This window comes from Pinus tabuliformis, chromosome 4_2, assembly GCF_031772625.1.
Source record: "Pinus tabuliformis cultivar Carrire ecotype Pingquan chromosome 4_2, CPIR1, whole genome shotgun sequence".
Classification (NCBI taxonomy): Eukaryota; Viridiplantae; Streptophyta; class Pinopsida; order Pinales; family Pinaceae; genus Pinus; species Pinus tabuliformis.
The window spans coordinates 792753073-792761048 of record NC_142304.1 but is presented as its reverse complement, the minus strand read 5'-3'; positions in this window follow the sequence as shown (position 1 = coordinate 792761048).

Below are 7976 nucleotides of genomic sequence, written 5' to 3'. Positions count from 1 at the left end.
ATTCTAGTTGAGTGGGTGCCTCCACTCGACCTCTTGTTTACTCCTCTACATGTGGCTACTCCAAAACCTCCTAAAGCTCTGAATGAATCTCCTCCTTAGGAACTATAAGCTCCTCTTATTATTAATAGTAAACTCTCACTCTACAAATCATCTCATAGCCTTCCCCTCATCAAATTTGACATCTCTCCTCATTACTATCACCCTCTACGACGAAAAATACACCTTATAGTTATGTGGTGTCTCTATGTGTCCTACAAAGGCTCCCATCTCAGTTGCAAGCTCAAGTTTCTTCTTGTTATCCTTGGAGACATGACAATACACAGTAGCTCCAAAAATTCCAAAATGAGATATAGTTGGCTTCCTCCCATAGAAATCTTCAGGTGTGATCATGCCAAGTATTCTATGGGGACTTTGGTTCTAGAAATAGACTGTGTTGTTGCACGCTTATGCCCATAATTGTAATGGTATCCCCTGATCATGTAACATGGATCTTGATACTCCCACTATTATTTTGTTCTTTATTTCAACTACCCCATTTTGTTGTACGTTATGGGGTGTTATCAGTTCTCTTCTAATACCATCTTTGGCACAAAAGTACTTAAAGGTGCTAGATACATATTTTACTCCATTATCACTTCTTAGGGCTTTCAATTTTTGACCAGTATCCTTTTAAACCAATGCTTTGAATTCATCAAATTTTGAGAAAGCTTCATCTTTCTTTTTCATGAAGAAGATGAAACATTTTATTGAAAAGTCATAAAAAAAATAACATAATGATTGTGTTTTATTGTAGAGGTTGTAGAAAATGGTCCACATACATTAGAGTGGACTCACTCTAATATTTCTCCAACTATGTTATCTCGGAGCTGGAAGGTGGATTTGACACATTTCCCAAATGTGCATCCCTTGCAGACATCATGTTGGTGAAGGGTGCATTTCGGAAGACTGGTGGTAATTTTATTCATGATTTTTAAGGCCCCATGGTGTAAGTCTCCCATGCGTATGTGCCAGATTTCTCCAAAATCAAAACTCTTCACTTCTCCTACCTTGGTACTTAGTGCAACGTAAGCTTCCACCTCAAATTTGTATAGGTTCTTCACACAAACTCCAATTTGTTCCACTTTCTTGATAGCTACATGTCTCAGAAAGGATTTCCCCTTAACGAAAACAACATCATAGTCTTGATCCTCCAATACAACTATAGAGATCAAGTTCTTCTTCATCCATGTACATACATGACATCTTTCAAATGAAGATGGGAGCCTAACTCCCTCTTAAAGGTTACAATACCAATTCCTTTGGTATTGTACCACCCATCATCCCCAATTTTTATGTGCATCTAGAGATCCTTCTCCTCTAGGCTACTAAAGAATGTTTTACATCATGTCATATGGAACCAGGCACCTAAATATATATACCACACACTCCCCATTATAGTGTTTTCCATACATGCAATCAGGGTGAAGTCTAATTTGAATTTTGAGGCAAGTGCTTCACTTCTTGCTCATCTTGAAGGATTCTTGTTATACTTCTTGTGCAAACACTTTGTTGCATAGTGCTCGAATTCATGGCAATGAAAACATTTTATCTTGCTCAAGTCCTTCTTCTTGCCATTGTTCTGGCTAGTCTATGGTTTGCTTTGGGCCTTCTTTCCCTTTCCCTTCTTTCCCTTTCCAACCAAGGGAAAATTCTCTTCCTCCTCAGATTTGGATGTTACTCCATCTCTAGTGTTCTGTTGAATTTCTTCCTGCACTAAATCAGATCGAAGTCTCTCCCAATTTGGTAATTTTTCCCTTCCATTTACAGAGTCCCAATAGTTGTGCCAAGATTTTAGAATGCCTAAGAGGGCTAAGATCATTATTTCGAGAGAGGGAATATTTTCTCCAACTCCTCCAATCTCATCACGACACTGAGTGAACCTAGAGAGTAATGTGGAATGGTTTCTCCTTTTTGCAATCAGATATTTATGAGCTTGCCCCTCTATTCCAATCCTATTGGTGTGTTAATATTCAAAGTAACTTTTCCTTCCCCTAATATTATTTTTTAACTTGAGGAGGTGGAGGATTTTGACGATGGCATATTATGTTCTTATAAGAAATGTGAGTAGGCCTTTTACTTAGATGTTCTAGGTAAAAAAATTTGTTCATATGTTGTTAGATACGATCCAAGAGGAAGGTCTATAAAGTATAAATAATTGTGGTTGGATCAATATATTATTTTGTAGCCATATTTTAGAGCAAAATATTTGGAGGAATCAACTTTATGTGTAATTTTTACCACTACTCCCTCCTTGTAAATTTCCAAAGAAAAGCTTTGGGATCAATCTTGAGGCCTTAAATGACCACATTTTTTGGTCTCAACCTTATTTTGGACCTCAATTCCATAATTCACATCCCTGTTATAGCGAAAAAAATCCAAACAATTGCTTGTGTCTCTCTATGGTATGAGGTCCCAACTGGACTTCACAAAATTTGTTATGAAAGGACAATTAAAATTTTGGCTTAGCTCCAATGCTTAGTTGTCTGTAAGTACTATGATATGTGTGTGATAATTACAATGATGGGTGCACCTATGGGGCTAGTAGCTATACTGAATGCAAGAATGCAATAATTTAACCTATTTAAAGGGGGAAATTGATGAAAAAATTTGAGTTGATGAGTAGAAAATTACATATATCCACATTTAAGGATTGTTTATTATAAACCTGGAAGGCATTTCACACATAGCTCATTAAAACAAGACATAGAATAGTGATTGACCAAACTAATAAGTACCCAATGTAGAAGGAAACCAAATTGAAACCAGGTACAAGGGATGATACTTCCAAAGGATCAAATATGCAATTCTTCTTCTTCAATAAGTCCTTATTAAGTACCTTGTGAATCTGAAATCTGTTGCAGGTAGCTATCAAACTCATTAGCTAATAATTGAGGAGAACGTTAACAGTATCTAGCATATCCATTGGTTCTCATAGTTTATTCTTTACCTCTTTAAACGTGACAATTTCCTACTCAAGTATAAAGGATAACTCATATGTCTTTTGTTTCTTATTATGTTGTTATGACTGCTCTACCTATTCTCTCATTTGGACATTTTCAGTAACAAGTTAATGAACTAGTTGTTGCATTGAGTCCAATCGGTCCTCACTTTGGCTTAGGCAAGCTAGTTGTAGTTTATCCATAACTAAACTTATGCAATTAGTCTAGACAACTTCCTTTTCTTTATTTTTTCATAGCATGATAATCTCCTTCCTCATTCTCTTCCACCTCATAGAAGTTTCTCTAGAGACAACATGAAATAGTTGAAATACCTAAATATCCAATACATCTTTTGGATCATATGCTAGTTGAGTCAGTTTAAGTTATTGTGTTGAGGTAAAATGGCCCTTCATTTTCACCGATTTATAATTTTGTATTTTCTTATTTGTTCTTATTTTATATTTTTAAAATATACATATTTCAAATTTTGTTCAATTTATAAGTTTAAAAACATAACAAATACATATCATCATACAATAAAAAAACATGGGAAGTATAATTTTTACTCAATTTGCATAGGATACAATGTATTGCCTTTGGGTAACAAATATCATATTGGGAAAAATATCCTTTGGATGTAGCACTTTATACGGGTAAGAAACACTCTCCTTTGAAGGGTATTGGTCATTGCATTAATTCAAATACATAATTTTTCAATATACTTGAAACAAAATATGATCTCTCAAAAATGTTTCTTATATCCATAAGGCATTGATTAAGTTCCAATAGCAAATGAAGTCATAAATGAATGAAAATGGGTAGTAATTAGAAATGAAAAGCTATTATTAGGGATAGGGACCATAATGATACTAATCATTTGGAATTTAGGACATTATCGACCCATTTTTAGAGTTGTCATGGATTTATGTGGCATAAAATTTGTTTCATAAGTTTTCTCTTTATGGAGAAAACATTTTATGTTTCGTGAAAACATGAAGTACATATTATGACCTGCTGAAATAGGCTTATATGTCATTGGGAAAGGTAGATATAACCTAGAATGTTAACCTTTTTAAAAGATAAGAGGACTTGTTTCCTCTTGTTGATATAAAAACCAAAACCTAAAAATTTGGCTACGTAGGCCATTGAGAGACTAAGAATTACAAACAAATATTATGAAGGAATAAGATAAAAAGAGATTGGTAAGGGAAATTTTTATTTTTTGGATATAATCCAACATTTTTATTTGAGGGGAGAGTATTCAAAGGGCTTCCGTGAGGATAATATTTGCAAATATGATGATACCTTACATGATTATCTAATTTATTTGTAATTTTATTTCCAATTCTTCTTATGTGGGTTGGGATGATCATCAAAATGGAAGGAAGGAGAACTCATATTCATATGAGTAGGATCTGATGTATGAAAATACAAGAAATTATTCTAGTTTAGCTTCATTCTAGGATTCATTTGATTATGTTTATTACAAGTTGAGAATCTCCCACCCCATAAGTTAACTCTAGGCTTGAGTCTAGGAAATCAGTAGTACATCTTGCAAGGCTTTCAATTTTACGACATTTTTACTACTATATCCCACTAAACATATATAAATGTGGATATGGTATCCCAAATTATCCATGAAGATACACCCATATCCCACCTTGGGTCACCTTTTCAAGCGCCGTAAAAAAATCAGCTTTAGAAAATTAAGGGGAGGAGGGATCTAAGAGGATGGAAATGAAATTGTAGAAGAGAAGAGAAGGGGGGAATATTAATTCCTAGAATATATAACTAACTATGACGTACCAAGAACTCCTCACATAAGACATGCTAGTCTTCGTGTATTGAGGTCTGCATGATAATTGATTCCTTTACATTATTTTGAACTATGATCCAATGAAAGTTGTGAAGGAGGGAGAGATTCTTGAATATATGATAATTCCTCTGTTTCAAAATATCCAGAAGAGGACACTTAGAAGGGTATTGAAAATGAGGCTCAAGTTAGGATTGTTAAAAGGATGAGCCCTCCACTGTTAATAATGCAAGGGAGACTAGATATATCACAATTTTATCTCTTCATGCTAGCTTGTAGATTTCTCAATAGATGACTGCAATAGGGAGAAATCTTGCAGAAGTGCTCCACATTTCAGCTTCATCAAGGCACAAAGAATAACAAGAGATGTCCCTATGATTTCATTTCTGAATGTTATTCCGAGTTAATATTTTCCATTTAGCAAGGGGCAATAGGAAGATGGAAATTTTCAGCCATATATTTCTTTGGTAGATGCTACAAAAAATGGAATATTTTAGAAATTCTTTGAATCACAGTTCCAAGATATAGGCCTCATGGATGGAAGGGAATCCATCTCGCTGGTAACCCCATTCTAGTTATGTACTAAGTTCGATATCAGTATGATTCTTTACTATATCTTCCACCAAAAGTTCGACCAAGCCTCTTGAACCGTGACTTTATTCCATCCTTCACAACCATGCATGCAAATGCAATAGCTACAACTCAAACTTCCGTCATTGGAGGTTAAAGAAAATGTTTTCATTGAATTGTTCCAGCAGTTCTAAAGTCAAATGTTTAGAAAATTTATAATTTTAAACACAATTTCATCTCTATCATTTGTACTTTGTGTAATAAAAAAAATAGCTTCCTTCTTTACACCGGTCATTGTGAATTCCATTCCATTCTTCCTGAATGTAGTCAAATTGAATTAAGTATTCAGTGTGAATCCTTTGCTTGGGCTAAAACTATATCAGCATACAGTGAATAAGATGGGTGTATTATTTGAAGAGGCCTTCATTACATTGGAAAAACAATAATCAAAACCGCAGCACCAAAAATGTCACAAGTTTGGTCTTGTAGAACATGACCTTAGACCTTTAGAGACAATGAAATGCAGTTATAACATGTGAAAAACTTTATCACTTCAATTCGAGTACTTGTAATTCAAGTCCAGTACTTGTAATTTTTCATATAGCACTTGCTATAACATAGTTTCAGATAACACTTCTTGCATAATATATTTGGTTCAATGCAAAAAGTACGCAAAGAAACAAGATTGAAATTAGTGAGGTCCATGATGCTGCTTTCCTTCCGATGACCTTCAAGCCCACCTGACTAAATTTGTGACCCAATGAACTGGGAAAAACATTTCTGACATCCTAGCCCTATGGAACCTCCACAAATTCCCTAACCCTCTATGCCCAAACCCTAATTTCCACCCATAATGTTTTCAAACCATGTGCTCAAATCCTCAAGTTACTATCACCTCTATTAGCCTCCTTAGAGGACTCTTAGTATCCAAACTCTTTCAAATTTATTCCTCTCCTCTCTCCCCAAAAATTCAACAAACCCAAATATGACAAAATGACCAGATTTGCTTCTCGCCATCCTCTCCTTCCAAGAGTTATTCCCTCTCCTTCCCCAAAATATTTATTCCCCATTAATGGTTCACCTATCCATTGTTTAAGTCCCATAACTGACATTCTCTCCCCCTCGCAACCAAATAATAAGGAATAATACATGATAAATAATTAAACAGTTTTAGTTATTTAATCAAAGTCAAAGAGTCATGAGAGGGCCAAAATTAATTTAATACTAAATTATTCATAAAGTTATACTTAAAAGCATAGTCATTCTTAATCAATGTTAACGCAAAAGCTTAATCTTTAATCAAACATCTAGCATAATATACCATAGAATACTAGCATATCCATGTGAGTTATGGGTATGTAGATATCATATGCATACCTTGTATTTATACCTCAATACATTTTTTTTTTCCATTTAGTCCAATAGGTTCCTTTTTTGGAGAAACATATCAAGCACTAACATTTATTAATGACTTCTAAATATAAAAAGCTCGAAAGTGGAATGATATTTGTTTATATTTGAATTGTAGTCCACTAGTTTTACCTATTAGGATTTGTAAAGGCACTTCAATAAATTTAATATATCAATTCAAATTACACAAGTGACACCATATAAAGAGAAAAAATTAAATTGAGGTTGGTTATTATCATATTTGCATTGAAATTATACATTTGTTTTTTGGTTAAGTCGAGAGAAAGAAATCTACTTTCACTACGGAAAAGGGGCAAACAATAAGTTTTTTTTTTTTTGCAAGGAAATTCCAAATACATTATCATATTAGTTTAGTGGTTGTCATCTATTGATATAAGTATACAATTGAGGAATGGAAATGGCATCCAAATGAGAGACCATGAAATTAACAAACCTTGGACTTTGTGTGAGATCTCTGCCTTATACCCTAATTTTCTTAGGAGTTTCTCCTATGATATGGTGAAGCATGTATCCCAACATAGACTAAATTAAATTAACACCCAATTTTTCACTAGTATAGATATTATATCTTGTACCAAATGGAAGTAGTCCATTGTCATGGCCCTCCATATCATCATTTTCTTCAATAAATATCTTAGGCCTGAAGGTAAATGGTCTCTTCCATATAGTTAGGTCTTTTAACACTACTTGCATAATAGATCCTTTAGATATATTATGACAACCAATCGTCAATATTTTATGTTTTTCTATGCAAAATCATTAGATAAGTGGGTGAAGATGCAAAGGTCCTTTTTTGAGATATATTAATGAATTATATATGATTAAAATCAATGTCACTCATCACTTTATCTAGTTTGTCTTATGTTAAAAGTATAAACATACCATTCCATAGGTGAATATATTAATAAGATCCCCTAGAGAAACTATTAATGAAGATGATCCCAAAAGATAAGCACAACACCCTTTGTCAAAAGTATCTTCATCCCAACATGATATATCATACTATTAGGTGATATTGCATATATTTATTTATTGGTGATTACAGATCTTATGTCACCCTAAACATAATACATCCTCCTAATAATATTTTCACTCCTTACAAATAAATCTTAATATTAAATATATATTAACCTTTGCATAATAGTAATGGATATAAATAATGCAACAAGAAAAATTCTAATTCT